The sequence below is a fragment of the Equus quagga genome, chromosome 19, assembly GCF_021613505.1.
Source record: "Equus quagga isolate Etosha38 chromosome 19, UCLA_HA_Equagga_1.0, whole genome shotgun sequence".
Lineage (NCBI taxonomy): Eukaryota > Metazoa > Chordata > Mammalia > Perissodactyla > Equidae > Equus > Equus quagga.
Window position 1 is genome coordinate 2536477 of NC_060285.1, and position 19249 is coordinate 2555725.

Here is a 19249-nt window from a genome sequence, read left to right on the forward strand (position 1 = left end):
CTTCCTCCATCCCTCCCTCCATCCTTCCCTCCCTCCTTCCTTCTCTCCTTCATACTTTTCCTGCCTCATTCTTTCCTTCCCTCTTTCATCCTTCCCTCCATCCTTCGTCTTCTCTCCTCCTACCCTCCCTCCCTCCTTCCTTCCCTGCATCTCTCCTCTCCCCTCCCACCTCCCTTCTCTCCGCCCTTCCTGCCCTCCCCTTCTTCCTTCCATAAGCAACTTCACCAAGAGATAGAATGGGCCAGGCACTGTGCAAAGTGCTTGGGAGCCAAAACGGGTCCCAGAGACCCCGCTGTTGAGCGCTCCCAGTCGACCAAGGGAGAGAGATCTACTCTCAGTATATTGTTATTCATGAGCTCATGAATGGTGCTGGCACCAAACGTACATGCCATTAATTGTCACAAACAGTTAATGAGCTGGGAGGGTGCAGAGAGCTAAGCAGAGGCAGTGGCCTCCAAGCCAGGCTGGCGGCTTTGGTGAGCAGAGCAGGTGGGGGCTGTCCCCACAAAGGAGACAGAGCAGGTGCTTGGGCAACAGGGAATTTTATGTAAATGAGTGAGAAAGGGGTAGTTAGTACTTAGGAAAGAAAATGGTTAACCTGCATATCTACCAATCCTTTATCATATGTTTGGATACATGCCTGAATCAGACACTTGACCCTCCCTTGAGAAGCTTCCAGAAAATTTGTAAGTGGTGAAATGTGCATTTGCCAATCCTGTAGAACACAACCCCAGCTGTCAGGCACCTCACGTGAAGGGTCAGAGAACAAGCATTGAAAAGGGAGCCTGGTGTCTCCATGTAAAGAGGGAAGAACCATATCCAGATGCTGGAAGTAACGTTCATGCTAAGGGAAGAGCCCCAGCCATGCCACGTGAAGGTGGGGACACGAGAGAAACTGAGAGAGACGTCACCACCCAAGGTCCACGGGCTCCCTTTCCTGCTTGCTCACTCCGTGGATGAAAGAGCCACTGGACGGGCATTTCTGCTCTGTGGAATCGGGCCTCCCCAGCCGCCATGGAGCTGTCACAGCTCAGCATCATCCAGCTAATGAGGCCGACCTTTGATTTTATGATCCCCCTGACAAGAATCAGGTCAAGAGAGAAACTTCAAGACGAACTCAGAGCTGCCTGCATTATTAGGACGTAACTCTCGTCGGCAATTATTCTCTATCTCTGCTCATAAATTATCTAATCCTTTTTATCCGAGAGCGTTTATTAAGCACCTACGCAGTTCCCAAAGTGTGCTGAGATGTGGGGATGAGGAGAAATGGGGTTGGAATCTCTGAGGAAGTACAGACATGAATATGCCAAAGTGGGAGGGTGGACACTACAGAGATTCAGAGGGGGGTCCCAGTTAGGGCCATAGCTGGTTTCTTGAAAACGTGGCCCGCATTCGCGGAAGTCACAGCGCCTAGTTCTGCCCTTCGGTCCAAGAGAAGAAGGAAGGGCATGCGGGGCGTCTCAGCCAGCAGGTCTGCGAACCTGTCCAGCTGGCAGCCTTGACCCTGCCCTGAGCCACCCAAACTGGTGTGTGCCAGGCCAGTGAGAGGGGGTTGTGCTCTCAGGACGGCCAGCTACACAGGCCCAGAAACATTACTCCACAGCCAGAGGGAAGATCACTCTGCTAGACACAGATTACAGTGTGCAGATGAACTACTTCTGGCTGGACAACTGAAAGACAATTGTGGAAGTTCTGACATTTCAGCTCAGCCTTATGAAAGGTTTACGTTTCAGAAGGTGGAAGGTGCAAGAGGAGTGTTCCAGGCAGAGACCACCATCTGCAGGGCCGCTGGGCACGAGGGCGTGACAGATCCTGATGGACGTTCTGTGGATTTGGGCGAGAGCACCCAGTAGGGATGCTTGGGGCAGGCAGCACAGCCAGATCCAGAGGGGTCAGGGATGTGTGGGGGTTTGAGGGCTACCTCATGGGAAAAAGGATCCATCGCAGGGTTTGGAAGAAAACCGGACTTCCAGGCGATGGGTAGCATAGACAAAAGAACAGGGACCGGAAGCAAGGAGGCTTCCGTCTAAGAGGCGTCACCTGGGTTCGGAATGAGAGAGCGAGGATGGAGCCTCTGGTGACAGAGGGGACCTATGAAAGTCTCAATTGCCCATCTTGCTGATGAATTGATGTTGGGGTGTGCTGCATCGAGGAGCGGAGGACAGCTATAAGCGTTGCAACTGGGCTGGCTAAGGAACTGGTGCCTCCATGGAGGAGCCAGGCATCACGTGGGAAATGCCTGGATGGAAGAGAAAGTCGATGTGGGAGGCAGGCAGAGTCCCGGGGACCGCGGCCTCAGGCGGTGGAGCCAGCTGCCTCCTGCACATTTTTTCCCCACCACTGACTAAACCTGGGCAAATTACTTAAGCAGCAGAGGGCCTTTCTTGAATTTTAAAAATAGTACTTATTGTTTCCTAAATACACAGTAATATGCATCCACTGTGAATAAATTGGAAAACACAGAAATGGACCAAAATAGTGTGATAGGAAAAAAACTAATGGTAACTCTAAATATCTGCCACAGGAAATGGGTCCTGTTACAGAAAGGGGTCTTTCTCTGCTGAGACCTTGCTGGGCTGGCTTGGGGATAGTGAGTGGGAGGCAGTTCTGTTCTGGAGAGCAGAAGGAAAAGAATCAGAATTTTCTAGGGGGTTCACACAGGTGTGAGGAGTGAAGAGCTGGATGGGAGGCAAAGAGAAGTGCAAACCTGCAGAGGTAGAACTGAGTGCCCCACTGTCTTCTGCCCTCCACTGTCCCCAGGCTCCCTCAGCAGCTAACAAGTTCTCGACACGCCGAGTGAGTGGGTTTATGAGTCAGGATGGGGAGGGCCAAACAGATCACACTCTTGGATTCAAGAACAAAGAACGGAGCAGATCAGGAGAGAATGAGCCCCAGAACTGACAGACCTGGTGGGAGGCCGTGACTTCTCAGAGCTTGTGGAGTTGGGCTTTGGTGGGTGGGAGCCGGAAGAATGTAGCTCATATACGGATTACAACAAAAAACAAAAACTCAGCTGTGGCTAATGGGTTTATTTTATTTATACTTAAATTTTCTTATATATTTTGGTTTGTTCTATTTGCTCAAAAAAATTATTAAATACCAACTTATACCATGCACTGCTCCAGGCAGAAGAAATAGAATAGTGAAAAATAAGAAGGGATGATGTCATGCACCTCCAGAAATGAGAAGCTGGACGAAACGATATAGATGAATATGCCAGCAAATGTGTAAAGCTACACAGCAGCAGATCCAATCACAACACGAGACAAATGTCAGGGAATTGGACACTGGCTCTCATCTCCTACACAGCTTCCGTTCGCAAGTAGGAAGGGACTGAACTTCTTAGCTTTCGCAAACAGGGAGAAATGGACAAGCCAGGTGGGAAAATGTGTGGCAGCTCCATCCGGGACAGGGAGCAGAAGGTGGGATTCTCTGGGTCTGATCTCCCTGGTTTGAGCAGCCGGAACCTGTGCCAACTCACCAGGATATTCCCAGGGCTGACGCCACTGTGCTAGGAATACGGGGTGACCACACGTGATGGTTAACTTTTATGCATCAACTTGACTGGGCCACAAGGTGCCCAGATATTAGGTCAAACATGACTCTGGGTGTTTCTGTAAAGGTGTTTTTGGAGGAGATTAACATAAAAATCAGTAGACTGAGTAGAGCATATTGCCCTCCCCAATGTGGGCAGACCTCATCCAATCAGTTGAAGGCCTGAATAGAATAAAAAGGCTGACTGTTCCCCAAGTCAAAGGGGATTCCTCTTGCCAGATGGCCTTTGAAGCTGGGCGTCAATTATTTTCCCACCTTCAGACTAGAACTACACCATGTGTCTCCTGGTTCTCAGGCCTTTGGATTCAGGCTGGACTGTCCTGGGTTTCTACCTTGCCAACTCACCCTGAAGATCTTGGGACCTTCCCACATCCATAATCCTCCAAGCTGATTCCTTATAATAAGCCATATATGTCCTGTTGGTTCTGTTTCTCTGAGGAACCAAGACTAACACGTCACAGGGTCCCAAATCATCCCTACTGATATTTAAGCCACAATTGACAGGCACTGCCGGATGGTGCCAGACTTAAGTGGCACAAATTGTGCAGTGGACTCCAGATATCAAGATGGCTACCTGTACAGACTCATCCATTATCCTTTAACTTCCCAGTACTTCCCCGTACTGTGATCCTGGCAGTTCACACACCTGAGTCCTTGGACCTCACCTGCGATTGGGCTTTACTGTATGTGGGCTGTCAGAGGATGATAGGCACCACAGAGGAAAGCAAAGTGGATGATCTGGAAGAGTCTCGGTGGTAAAGTGACGTTTTCTTTCAAGTTTCCCTTTATCCATACGTACAAAGTTTATTTGCACAGTTTATAGCACGCTGAAGATCTAACTTCATTTTGCAGTGTAATTTATGTGATGTAATTTATAATGGAATTCAGTTACAATTCACAAATCATAAACAACACTCGATGTGCACAGTTCAGTGGGTTTCAGCGTATTCACAGAGCCGCGTATAATCACCTCTATATAATTAAGGAGCATTTCCATCGCCCTGAAAAGAAACCCTGTACCATTGGCAGTCAGCCTCCCACCTCTCAGCGCCTGGAAACCACTGATCCACTTTCTGTCTCTATGGATTTGCCAATTCTAGACATTCCAGGTCAGCAGAATCATACAATGTGACCTTGGGTGACTGACTTCTTTCAATTAGCGTAAGGCATTCAAGGTTCGTTTATGTTGATACCTGTGTCAGTACTTTGTTCTTTTCTCATGGCTGAAAAATATGGCATCATATGTACATGCTGCATTTTATTTACCCTTTGTCCAACTGAGGGATACGTGGATGCTTCCACTTTGCTGGGTCATTTGGTAGCTCTATGTTTAATATTTTGAGAAACAGCCAAGCTCTTTCCTAGTGACTTTACCATTTTAAAATCTCACCAGCAATGTTCAATGATTACGATTTCTCCACATCTTTGCCAATGTTTGCTATCATCTGTCTTTCTTTTTATTTCAGCCAAACTAGTGGATGTGAAGTAGTATCTTGTGTTTTGGATTTGCATTTTCTCTAATGACTGACGATGTTGAGCATCTTTTCACATGCTTATCCACCATTTACTTATCTTCTGTGGAGAAATATCTATTCAAATCATTTGCCCACTTTTAAATTGATTTATTTATATTTTTATTGTTCAGTTGTAAGAGTTGTTTTCATATTTTGAATACATGTCTTTTATCAGATATATAGTTTCCAAATACTTTCTCTCATTCCATAGGTTGTCTTTTAACTTACTTGATGGTGTCTTTTGAACCACAAAAGGTTTTAATTTTGGTGAAGTCCAGTTTGTTGTGATATCTAGGAAACAATTGCCTAAACCAAGATCACAAAGTTTTATTTCTATGTTTTCTTTTAAGAATGTTATAGTTTTAGTTCTAGTGAGAACTAATGGTCTTACTTACAAAAGTTAAAATCTTGGGTCTATAGTGAGGTAATGTTTGTATGTGGTGTGAGGTAGGGAGTCCAACATCATTCTTTTGCATGTGGACACTACTTGTTCCTGCACCGTTTTTGAAATGACTATTCTTTCCCTAATAAATGGTCTTGCATATTTGTCAAAAATTGACCATAATTGCAAAGGCTTGTTTCTGTACTCTCAATTCTATTCTACTGACTTATACTTCTACCCTTATGCTAGTGCCACGCCTATATTGATTATTGTAGCTATGTAGTAAGTTTTGAATTAGAGAAATGTAAGTCCTTCAACTTTGTTTTCCTTTTCAAGATTGTTTTCATTATTCTAGGCCACTTGTATATCCATCTGAATTTTAGGATTGGCTTGTAAGTTTCTGCAAAAAAAAGGCATTTGGGCTTTTGATAGGAATTAGGTTAAATCTGTAGACCAGTTTGGGGAATGTCGTCATCTTAATATTCAGTCTTCTCATTCAAGGATAAGTAATATTTTTCATTTATTTAGTTCTGTCTTAATTTTTTTCAGTGTTTCGTGGTTTTCCATGCACAAGTTTTGCACTTCCTTTGTTAATATATTCCTAAGTAGTCTATTCTTTTTTCCTACTGTTGTAAGCGGACTTGTTATTTTTCAAATTTTATTTTTTGATTGTTCATTACAAGTGTATAGAAATACAATTGATTTTTATGTATTGATCATATACTCTGCATCCTTGTTGACTTGTTTATAAATTTTAATAGTTTTTGTCTGTATGTATGGGGTCCTTAGGATTTACAATATGCATGATCATGTTATCTTTAAATAGAGATGATTTTATTTCTTCCATTCCAATTTGGATACTATTTATTGCTTTTTCTTGCCTAATTACCCTGATTAGAACCTCCAAAAAATGTCACATAGAAGTGGTGAGAGCAGAGTTCATTGTCTTGTTCCTGATCTTAAGCAGTATTTCATCATAAAGCATAAAGTTAGCTGTGAGATTTTGGTATATCTTTTATTAAGATAAGGGAGTTTCTACTCCTTGTTTCTTGAATGTTTTTTTAGCATGAAAGTGTGCTGGAATTTGTCAATGCTTTTCCTTCATGTGATGAAATGCCATGTTGTTTTGTCCTTTATTCTATTGATATGGTGTCATTACATCGGTTTATCTTCAAATATTTAACTAACAGTGAAATCCACTTGGTCATGGAGTATGATCCTTTTATGGGTCACACGTTTAAGTTTGCCCAGTATTTCGTTCAGGATCTTTATACCTACATTCATAAAGAATATTGGTCTTGGTTTTCTTTTCTTGTGATGTCTGTGTCTGCTTTATTATGGAACCTGGTTTAGAGTCTGTCTCTAGTAAATCCAGTGTCTGAGCTCCTTAGAGAGAGCTTCTATTGACTGCTTCTCCACCTCTGTGTATCAGCCATACATTCCTGTTTCCTTGTGTGTCTCAAAATTTTTTGCTGAAAACTGTACGTTTTAAATAATATAATGTAGCAACTCTGAAAATCAGATTGCCCCTCACCCTCCATGTTTGTTGCTGTTGTTTCAGCTGTTTACTTAGTGACCTTCCCAAACTATTTCTGTACAGTTTGTATTCTTTGTTGTGTGTGGCCACTGAAGTCACTCCTTCACTAGTTTAGTTGTCAACTAATGTTTAGACATAGATTTCCCTAAATGCCTTCATTCGGTATGTCTCCCAGCCTTTGCTGAGGGGCTCTGTGTGTCTTTCAGGGTCCACTTTTGATTGCTTTGCAGACTGTTTACAACCCTGCCTCAACCTTCACTCCCTGTTTGCACAGAGCTTCCAGGTCAGTCAAGGGAGATGTTGGGTTCTTCACAGGTCTTTCCTGGGCTTGTGCACAGCCCTGTATATGTGTGTGAACTGCTAGATTCCCAGGAATATTTCAAAGATTTTCAAAGCCCCTTTGGACATCTCAGTCCCTGAATTTTCCTTTTAGGATTTTTAGGCAGTCTCTATTTTCTCAAACTGGGACCACTGCCTCAGGGAGCTGCCATGGTAAACAGTTGCTGTTGATTGTTTTTGACAAACACCCTGGGCATATAGCTTGTTTGCCTAGAGTGAGTTCTGGGTCAGATCAAATAAAGACAAGCCTTTTGGGTGGTAATTTCCAGTTAACTGTCAGACAGGTCAAATAGTGGTAGTTCTCCAGCTTTAGAGCTTTTGGGGGAATTCCAAACTCATTCTGTCCCCTCTAGTGGCTGCCAGGTTCTGCTGGCTTGACTTTCCTGGGTCTCTAGCTTGCCAATTGCAGATCTTGGGACTTCTCAGCCTCCATAATTATGTGAGCCAATTCCTTATAATAAATCTATTTCTGTATATTTTATATACAGAAAATTAAATATAGGATATATATATATATACACACACACACACTATTGGTCATGTTTCTCTGGAGAACTCTGCCTAATACCCCATGGTTATAGTGCTACTGCTTTCTAAAGCTACTATGGAGCTGGGGAGAAGGAGGTGGGAATAAATGCAATTCAAAAGGCCACAAAGTTCACTATTATTACTCAGATTCAGCCATTCATTCCTGAAAGATATTTCTTCAGTTGTTGCAAGGTTTTGTTTAATTTACAGAGTTCTGAACAGGTTGATTTTGACAAATTTGTCCAGTGCTCTCCTTGCTTTTATGGAGTCGTCCTTACCCCATCATTCCAGAAGTGCTTCTCTGTTGATCTCATTCTACTCTTTCCTATTAGTTTCCTGGTTCTCCTGAGAGAGAAGGAACAGTGGAGGTGTTGCCCTGCGTGGATTAATTCAGAAGCCAGATGCAGGGTCTCTAAGAGCAGAGAGAATGGGCAGCACCCCGACTTGGAAAGGAGTTGTGTCATCCAGGGACGACGTGACTCAGCTTCGGTTTGGGTTACTATAAGGAAAAAGATGTAAAGACCAATCGATGCCTGGCCTGGCATCTTGGGCAGAAGAAAAGTCACGGGATGCCTGCAGTTTTGAATTCTGCATCTGTGAAGGATCCTCTTCAGTGGAAAAGAGAAGCTATATGGACACTTGTGCACTGACTAAGCCTGGAGTGCACACGTCACTCAAGGAGAGATGACCTTCCGCAGCTGGATACGTAGGAGCTGCCCTTGGTGAGGGCAGAGCAGATCTGTGAGCTGTGTTGAGAGGTCTGAGGTGACTTGGAGACGTGTGCACTCTCCATTGAGGGTCTGGCATGTCAGGGTCCGAGGTTTGTGCGACATTCTGTGTTAATGGCGATGAACCAGGCATCAACCCAGCCAGCTTGACAAGCAAAGACATAGTTAGGGGAGAAGGATAACAGAACAGGAGAAACACAGAGAACAAAGGCTTTGAATGTCAGGGTCTCCGACGATGTGATTTGAAAGCAGAGTCCGTAGTGTCCCCTGTGAATCTCCCGAAGTAGGTCAGATTCCAAACGGACAAATGGTGTTTGTCATTTAAGCCGACACTGCAGGCATGACTGTGAGCTTTCCTTCAGTTAGTTCTGCAATCAAGGGTTAGATCAGTTCATTCTTTCCTTAATCCTTCCACAGTGCCTGCTCTGTGTTTTAGACGCTAGAGATAGAGCCGTAAAGAAAACAGAAATATTCCTTATCCTCATAGAATTGTGGAGAGAGACACCTGGCATGCGGCAGGCTGCGTGCCCGGCATTGTGGCTGTGACTGCATGAGGAAGGGTTTGCTGAGCACAGCGTGGGGAGTTGTGGCCATCGCCAGCAGGCGGGCGGAGGAGGTGGTGCCGCATGGGACACCCTTTCACAGGGACATGGGCAGCGGTTGCTCCCCACCCTGCACCCTCTTTGCTCTGTGTGCATGTGGCATCTCTGTCCCCCGTTCTCCTGGCTCAGGCATGAGCACAGAGGGACACTTAAGATGTGTGCTGATGTCCTTGAATCATGCGGAAGGCCATATGGAAGGGGACATAGTGAACACTGTAAGGGGGGGGCATGGCGCAAGACCCGCATCCCTGCAGCCTCTCTCATTTGGAAGAGGGGCAGCTCCTCCCCACGGGCCACACTGGTCACTGAGGAACAGGGCTGGTGGCTGCTCAAGATCAAATTCCAGCTATCACCCAAGTCCTCTAGGCTCCAGCTCCAGAGAAAGCCACTTAGCGGCCGTCTGTCCTTGTCAGAGCAGTGGACAGGCCGAGTTGTGCTACCTTCCCTCCTGGGCGTCTCCGGTCATCTCTGTCCTGTCCTGCTGCTGGGCTGAGGGACTCTGGGCTAAGGCTGGCTCTGTTCAGCTTGGGATTGGGTCAGTCCTTGCTGAATCTCCATCCTTCCGTCTACAGTCTGATCCTGACTGAGCTCAGGGACTGTCCGGCTGGCCAGGGCTGAATGGGGACTGCTCAAGCCAGCAGGTCACTGAAGCTTAGCCGGATGGCCGGGCTGTTTCAGGCCAACGAAGGAAGCAGGTGCTGCCCCAGCTTCCAGCCTAGTTGCAAACTGGACACTAATCCAGTGCGCACGGTAAGGGCAGCATGTGTCACCACAGCTTCCGAGCCAAGCTGAGCCCCCTGGAGGATGAAGGACCCACTGGGGTCCAGCCAGGTGGCCCGCATCAGTCCGAGGGCCCCAACCACAGTGCCTGCCTGCCTCAGTCACCCCAGGGCTCCCTGCTGGTCACAGTGTGGCCAGGACTGAACAGAGGCAGGATGGTGTGCTTCTGTGCCCAGAGGAGCCACGTGTGCCGCTGCACTGATGTGGCCCTGTGTGTTTGGGATCCTAGGAGCTGTAGGCCCTGGGCCCAGAGGGCGTCCTGGGTTTAAACCCTTCTTTGTCACCTCCTAGTGGTGCTGTCTCAGGCAAAGGGCTTAGCCTATCCATACTTCCTCTTCTACAAACAGAAGGACATCGCGTCCTCACTTCCAAGTGTGCAGAGGCCCTGCCGTCCCAGACCATGCATGTGTGTGTGCAAGCACACGTGGGCATCTCCCACTTAGAGCCAACCCCTCTCACATGTAAGGGGGTGCTTGGATGTTCCCTGCCCATCCCAGAGCTCCTGTCACAGGCGGGGCACAGAGCAATCTGACTAGTTGGAGGAGGGAGGGGAGGGAGGGGAGAAAGGAAGATGAATGGAGCCTGGATGAACGTCAGGGAGAGAGGCAGGAGATTTTTCCGTGTTTGTGGAGAAACCGTGGCTCCTAGCCTCCAGGTCCCAACACTTCAGAGAGCTCGCTGTAACACGAGTGTGTCCTGGAGACAGAACCGCCAGCTCTTCTCTCTGCCACGTGCACGGCCCTTGGTGCTTATTGGTACATCTGCCCATTGTGTCTCCGAATGTAAATCAGGTCACATGGCTTCTCCTCACTTGCTGTAAAGCCCAGCTCTTCACCCTGTGGGGCCTCCAGTCTGCCCCGCACCGCCTCGCCAGCATCCAGTGTGGCTACAGTGGCACCTGCCAGCTGATCTGATATGCAAGCCCGCCCCTCCTTCTCCCCTCATCCAGGCAGCCCTCCACCCTTTCACAGCTTCCCTTTCCAATGCCTTCACTAGCCACCCTACCTCCCCAGGTCCTTTGCTCTGCACCATGCTCCCTCCCCGTGATTTTATGCCTCTTTTACATAATATAGAATGATTTTGTGTGTTTCCTTGTTCTTTTGTCTCTTGCCCCGAGTTAAATGTCATTTCCTTGAATCGCCCCCCTTAGTTTCTTGCCCAGCATGGACTGGCTACAAATCGATACCCCTTGAACAAATGCATGGGTTCAGTCCGTGGAGGTTTGCTCTGCCCTACTCTGGGCCCATCTCCCTCCGAGAGGGGTCAACAGACTTTTCCTGTAGGGGCTGGCGAGGCCACAGTTTCCGTTCTGTGGGTGGGCAGCCCCTGCCTCCACTGCTCACCTCAGCCGTGCCGTGTGAAAGGAGCCACAGGCAAGACACGAACCCACGAGCGTGGCCACCTTCCAACAGGACTTTATTTATGGACACTGACACTTGAATTCCATATCATTTTCAGGTATCAGGAAATATTATCATTTATAATATTTCCCAACCATTTAAAGATGTAAAAAAAGAAATTCTTAATCACAGTCCCCAGAAAAACAGGCAGCAGGTCACATGTGGCCAAACGAGCCATAGCGTATTGACGGGAGCCCTGTGGAGTCCAGACAAGACTGCAAAGACGTGGTTGAGTGACAAGCATGGGCTCTACGCTGGACGTGGGGACGATGAGCCAGAGATGAATTAGTCACAGAAGCCCTACCCGATGCCATGAGAGCCGTCCTGTGGGTCTTCCACCCTAGAGCAAGGGGCCATCTGGAAGGCCAGACGAGCCAAGGGTGGCTAAGGGGAGTTGCTCCTGATGGGTGGGTGGGTCCTTGGAAGGGCAGAGCGTGAGCTGAGACTTGAAGAGTTCCAGACACGGCCATGAGGGAGCATGGAGTGACGAGGACAAGGAACAGAGGTGGTGCCAGTAAAGATGGCAGACCACAGTGGTGTTTGCGAGCGTGCGTCGTGGGAAGACGCATCCATCAGGACCCTGAGGCTTTGGCAGGTGCCAGTGGCCAGGCCAGGTGGGCTGCAGGGGAGACTGTGAAGTTCGCGCTCTGTCGCTGTGGGCTGGACAGGATGGCTCTGCCGTCAGGTAGCTGCAGAGCTGCCAGAACAGAGGTGCCCGAGTGTATTGATTAGTGGATCAGTGTCGAGGAGGAGGGATGCCTCCAGCGGCGCGCCCCGTCCTCGCCCTGGCCCTGTCCCCCGTTTCCATCAATGACTTGGTTGAAGGTGTAACAGGCCTGCGTGTCAAATTTGCAGATCAAAGCTCAGAGGGACGGCTAACGTGGTGGAAGAAATACTCCGGGTACAAAAAGCCTCTTGACAAGCTGGAACAATGGACTGAAGTGAACAAGATGGAATTTACCGAGGTTAAGTGTGAAGTCCTGCTCACTGGTTTAAAAAAAAAAGTCAACCAGACAAGTATGCGGGCTGATGTGGGAGGGCCAGGCTGACGCACCGGTCAGGAAGCCCCGGCCTCGGGCCTGAGCTGGGCTGGCTCCGTGTCTACACTGTAGACAGGCTGCCCCCCCCCCCCCCCCCAATAGCAGGGCCGAGCCCAGGAAGAGCCGGGTGCATTCATTGTCTGCAGCCATAGCCATGGCCCCGCCGCCCTTCCTCCCGGGGGACAATGGCTAGAGGAAGACGTCCAGGGCAGAGTGACCAGCAGCGCGTGTACTGTGCAGGCTGCCTGGCCTGCTGGTCGGATGGAGAGTGTCAGGCTGTCTGAGAATGGAGAGCTCTCCTGAGCCCCCTAATGCCTCTCCTGGGAGGAGGAGGTCTCCCTCCATTGCCCCAGCAGGAGATCCACTGGGCGGAGGTGACACGGAGGCAGATTTTTGGCTGGATTTAAGGACAGACGTTCTGACAAGAGCCGTTGACCATGGAGGGAGCTGCCTCCTGGGGTGGCGAGCGGTGCTGCTGGCAGAGATGGCAGAGGCTGACGGGCCATCTGTCAGGGTGCCCCAGAGGGCTTCCTCTGGGCAGATGGAGCAGCAGTGAGCGCTTGTCTGAACCCTCATTTCACAGACAGGACGGCCGAGGGCAGAGGGGCCGGGAGGTGCTCAAGGACTCCCCGTGTTAGTGCTGGGCCTTGGTCCTCGAAGAGCTTCTGAATTCCACCTCTGCAATTCTTCCCTTGAGGCCAAAATGAGGTTTAAGACACATAAAAGGGGGACAAAGGTGCGTGTTGGGGTTTACAGGGCAAAAGATGGGTTGACCACAACTGTCCTCTCTCTGAGTCAGGGCCCAAATGAGAAATGGAAGCAGTGAGACCAGGATGAGAACGCCAGCTTCTCCCCTACTCAGGTTCAGAGAATGAGGTTGGGACTGAGGACGCGGCCTGTTTCTGCTTTTTCTCCAGTGAGAGGAAGCTCTGGGAGACAGGAGTCTCCCCTCCAGGGCAGAGCAGGCTCCGCTGAGCTTGGCGCGGAGGGTCGGGGCCGAGTCCGCATGGTCCATGGGAGGCCCTCCCCATGCTTTGGCCAAATCAGGAATTCTGATGCATCCGTCACTCCCTCTCGTGGAGACGTGGGCAGCAGAGAGGAGGGTCGGAGGGCGCTTTCTAAGACCTCTGGAAGGTGGAAGTTTCTCTTTTATACCCAGAGATGGACCAAGCTCTCTCCTAGTCCCAAACACCTGCTTCCTCACAGGCTCACACAGGCTGCGTGCAGGCAGAGTCGGGAGTCCAAGAAACACCAGGATGGGAGCAGGAGGAGGAGACTGGGACTGGGCACTCAGCACTGCCTGGTTCACAGTGAAGACAGACTGGAGTCGACCTAAGAAGTGAGCATCCTCAAGCCCAGGTCTGGGTCAGCTGGAGGGAGGCAGGTGACAGGGAGGGGCAGTGACCTGAGGTCACACTCCACGGCCAGAGGAGAGAGGGCAGAGGTGAGGCCGGGCATCCGTGAAGTTGTGTCCTTACGCAAGGCTGGGAGGCCCCCAAGTCTGGCGGGCAGCAGGGCTCTGCAGAGGAGCAGCCCCCGCAGGGCCTTTCCAGGACCCTGGGCCCCTGGGTCTCGCCTGCTGCTTGGGGTGAGCTAGCCTGGAGCCCTGGCAGAGGTCTCGGCCCCCAGGCTGCAAGGACTCAGGGCTGCTCGAGGGCCGGGCTGCGGGATCTCACGCCTCTTGGCGTCTCGCGGCTCCAGCCTGGCCCTGCGTGCCGAGCGCGAGGCTGGGCTGGGGCTGCCGGGATCTGCAGGTACTGTAGCAGCCGTGCCCGCCAGTCCCAGGAGTAGGCACCGGGGGCCCCTTAGCAGAGTCAGCAACCGGGGAGGAAAGAAGGGCGGGTTTTTCATTTCTTTGGGCTCTAATTTACAAGGGAAAGGAAATTTCAATGTGGATTTTAACTTTTCTTTTATTTTCTTCTATTGAGAAAACACAATAATTGGAAGGGCTGTCACTGCTCTGCGGGAGGGCACTGTTCACCTTGTTGTCATTGGAGCTCGTTGGCATGTCCCTGGAGACCTTGTGGGACAGCGAGGGCCCGTCGTGGAGCCTCCCGAGGCAGAACTGAGCTGGCAAGTATGGACTGCAGCAGACACCCTGATCTCTGCACTGCAGGGACGGTCAGCATCTTCACGGGCACTGGCTGTCTTCAATTCAGGGACCGGGGCCATTGGCTTCAGGGCTGAAGCTCGCCCACGGACACTAGCGACAGACCAGAAGCTCTGCCGTTTAACGCCACTGGGGTTTTGTTAGTAAAGGTTTAGCCTGATTTGGCTCCTCCCACCAAGTTAAAAGCCGGAGGGGAGGGTGGCTCACTGGGTTCCCCAGCCCTCCAAGGATGTCTGCAGCAGGTGGCGAGAGAGAGAAGCCTGGCTGGAGGTGGACTTCCTCCACCCAGAAGCGGGTGGTGAGGAGTGGGGAGCAGGGACCGGCTCCTGGAGGGGTGGCCTGTAGTTGGGAGATGTGGGGGTTCTTGAACGCACCCCCGGGGGCAGGAGTTCAGAGCTTGCTGTTCAAGTCTCAGCCCTGCCTCCCACCATCTGGGCAGTTCCCTGCTCTCTGTGCCTTGATTTCCCCATCTTGCACATGGGGATCATGACAGCACAGGCCTGCTGTCTGGGAAGGGTGGGTCGACGCGTGCGGAGAGCTCCCAGCATCCCCACAAGCAGCCCCTCCATCCCGGTGCGAGCCGTTCCTCAAGTTGTTCTCATTTTAAGCAAATTAGATAAAGACAAACTACTCATTTACTTGATTATCTGAATCAGCAGACAGTGTGTACCTCAGCATGGAAGACTTTGTTTTTCCCAGTTTTTTTTTTTTAATTATAAAAGTAGTCACAGTTGATTAAAAAACATCCACAAAATATAGAAACTTACACCCCGCCCTATACGCGTTCCTGGAAGCAATCCTTGTTAACAAGGAGATCTATTTTTTCTCCTATTCACATATTAACACACACACACACCTTTTTTTAATGAGGTGGCATCAAAACAAAACTGTTACTCTCTTGGCTTCGCTCCCTGCGGAGAAGACAGGCATGCTCGTGGGTCACTGCGTGCAGACCCACTTTCTTCTTTCACGGCCAAGAGACACCATTTCCATTAACTGCTTTTCTTTTTTCACTTTTTTCTATTAAAAACGGCGTCGGCATGCACACGCTTACGCATTCATTTCCGAGCATGCTACGTTTCTGTGAGACAGACTCTTCAAAGCGAAATGTCTCCCGTGGCTTCTCTGTTTGTTGATGTGTGCTTTCAAATCGCTCCCAAAAACAGTTTCCAGTTTACGTTCCCACCAAAAATGAGTGCCCGATTCTGCACGTCCCTTTTCCCGTTATCAGTGGTTTAGTTTGTTTTGCCCTTGCAGTAGATTTAAATCATAGCTTGTTATTGCAATTTGCGTGGCTTTGTTAATTCTGAGGTCAAACTAGGGAGTTATTTTTTCCCAACGTACCGAAAATGCAGGAAGAGATGTGCCATGTGTGGTCATCTGAGCTCTGGGCTGTGAACGTGGTCGAGGAGGGGAGGGCTGCTGCTCACATCCAGGACGGCAGGGGCACTTCCATGTGGACCTCCCACCACAGGAGTCACCCAGCTCCGCTCCCCGAGGCTGCTGGCACTCACAGGCCCTGTGCCATGTGTGCGGTTTGTGCTGTGTTAATTTTAAAGACACAAACACCCTCTCTGACCTCCTATTATCAAGGAGTTCACCAACAAGAGCCTGTGAGGGTCTGCCCTTTCTAAGCAGAGACTGTCAGGATTTGAACTCAGGGCTTCGGGAGCCAAGCCAAGTGTCCTTGGTCACTTGGTGTGTGCCAAGCCCCAGCTCTTTATAGTTCCACTCCATGCGACCTCTTCCAGGAGCCCTTCCTGGCCTTCCCAGAGCGCACCGACCATGCCCTGCTCCTGACCTTTGCACCTGTCCATGAAGGTCACCCTGCACCCTCAGTTTCCCCTGCAGACTAGCGGTCCATCTTGTTCCCCCAGCACCTGGGACAGTGCTGGGCTCAAGGCACTGTCTGCAGGATTGAAATGACAGGCCCGCTCAGTCTTATTCTGAAATAAGCCTGGGGCCAGAGAGGGCTGAGGGGTAGTGGGCAGCCTGCAGAGGCTCTGGTTCCCTCGGGTCAGGGACGTGCCTGGCCGGCAGCCCTGGCTGCAAGTGGAACCTATGCAGGCAGGGAGGCTGGGAAGAAGGCAGACTCCTCCCGATGAAGACAGGGGGTGGGGCAGGCGTGGCCAGCAGGGTGGCCACTGGCATGAAGTGGCTGCAGGGAGAGGCCTCCAGGTGGCTGCTGCACCTGGGGACAGGTGGGGACAGAAGGGGACAGGAGCAGCATCCTCCGTCTGGCTCTGATCTGGTGGGCAGGCAGGGGACATCCAGCAGACCAGGAGTCTGCTCTGCAGTTCTGGGTGAGAATGTGGCTCCTCCAGGCCAGTCACAGCCTGGCGAGCAGGAGTCAGAGCCCTCTGACCTGGTGTCTGTAGGTGGAACACTCCGCCTTCCACATCCCACGGAGACTGAGGGCTGCAGGCCTCTGCCATCCTTCTCATCACAGGAGGAGATGCCCAGAGCTTTCCACCCCTCTCTCCTGCATGAATAAAAGTGAATGAAGATAACCAAGTGCAGGTTGGCTGCAGACGGCCACTCTGGAGCCCTGGGAGGCTCTGGGAGATGCAGGCTGAAAGGCAAATCCACTGCAGCATCGTTCTCCAACCCTGGGGATATTCTTGGGCCTGACCTTCTCCTCTCTGAAGCCTCCTCTTCCTGCACTATACCTCAGTCATACTGCTGGCTGCAAGATGGCTCCAGATTCCCCACAGGCCGGATCCTCGGAGCACACTCCGTGCCCACTCCGGGCAGGCTGCGCAGGAGCCGACTCCAGAGGCTCACGCTGAGCAGAGCAGAGAAGGTAGGCTGACAAGCCAGTGGGATGCTCAGCACCATCTCCCAGGTGGCCTGTCTGCAGCTGCTCTGGCCCTCTGAACCACATCATCCCAGCTGCTGACGTCCCCAGATGGGAGCTTTGCAAGTAGCTTCAGAGAGCCTGCCTTCATTTCAGGAGGCTGAGAAACGGAATCCTCCCCGAACCGTAAATTCCCACCTGGCAGAGGCTGGGCTTTTGCTGGTGCTCCCGTTGAATAGGAAGTGTTTGCCTCCAGGAAAAAAAAAAAAAAAAAAAAAAAGCATCCCTTTTGACTAAAGCCTGCTGGTTCTATCCTGCTCATGGAATCGCTGAATTCAGAGCTCTTGGCTGTTTTCTCATGAAAGAACCATCCCCTTGGTCACCGTGGTGGTGCTGTGTATACTTCCGTGCAAGATTTGCAGCTCCCCACTCAGCCTCCAGCATTTTCCAGCTATGAATATGTGAGCTGTGCTTTGTGGGTGAAATGACTCTGTTCCCCAAACTCATTCTGTTCTCTTCTCTTTTCTGGGTTCCTCCTCTCCCATAGTCAATACCCACTTGGGATAGTGTGTGGAGACATGGAGCAGAATGAGCTGCTTCGTGAGAAACCAGAAAACGCCCTCCAGTCACTGAGATCTCCGCTTTCTAATTAACCATGGAAATGAGGTCTGTGTTTCCACCCTCATTATGATGATTATTCTGTTTCCAGAGAAAAGTCAGCTCTGTGCGGCTTCAGAAGCTTGGAGTGATGTGTGGGTGTCTGGGTCACTTTGAGTCTCAAATGAACCTGATGGGGCGGGTTCTACCGAAAGAGTGGGCACCGATGGCATGGGGTGCTCCCCTGTCAAAAATGCTCAGGTTCATTTGTTTGACCATTCATTCACTCACTCATTCACTCATCAAACTCTGTTGAAAGCCACCAACTGTCAGTCCTTATCAGATGCTGGCTCCTTCAGCAGATTTTTTTTTGTATTAAATTCAAAATACACCCAAGGAATAAGTCATGGTGTTGTGTGAACATTAAGGATGTCAGTGTCCCAGATCTATCTGGGTCCCAGCTCTGCCATTTGCTAGAAGAGTGACCTCAGGCAACTGATTAAGTTCTCTTGACGTATGCAAATGTCCTTGCTGGTCTCAACGCGTCTTTGTAGATGTGATTTGCTTGACTCAGGATCAGTTGACACTGAGCTGGGTTATAATGTCTCTTGAGTCTCGTTTCATCTGTAACAAGTCCTCCCTCCTTTTTTTGGGCCGAGAGGGGGCTTTTAAACTTGCTGTGGAAATATCGGGTCATTTGACCTGAAGAATATTTCAATTTGGCTGATCACTTCCTTTCTGTGTCATTTAAAATGTTTCTCAAATTTCTGAACTTCCAATAAATGGTAGTTAGATCTAGAGATTCGGTTAGATTTTGGTTCCCTTGTGTGAGTGTGTGCACTTTCTTCTCATCATAGCAAGGGCCACAGGAACTCTGCTCGTGCCATGTAGCTAAGTCAAGATCGCAAGTGTGCCAGGTGCTGACAGCCTGACCCCTCCAGCATAACCGTCCCCATCAACTCCTCACCTACGTCTGTAGCATCCATTGGTGACAGTATCTAGATCCACAGCTCATTGGTGGTTACAAAATGGGACTTTGCAATTCTATCACTCTTTTTGAATTGATAACCGGACATATTTCTATAAAACACTTTTTCATCAACTCTGTGGTTACCTGGAATATACCTTGTAGAGGAAATCAAGATCAATTTTGATTCTTCCTTCCCCTTTTTCTTCAGTTTTCAGAGGAATGAGTGGTTACCTTAGCCACTCGCAACGATGACTTTTATTTTGCTTTTGAGTGTCCTTATAAATTATGGGTGCCTGTCAATCAATGCCAGCCATATTCTTCTCAATGCTCAAGTTTTCTCCTCACCCCTGTGTCCTTTTGACGCAACCAC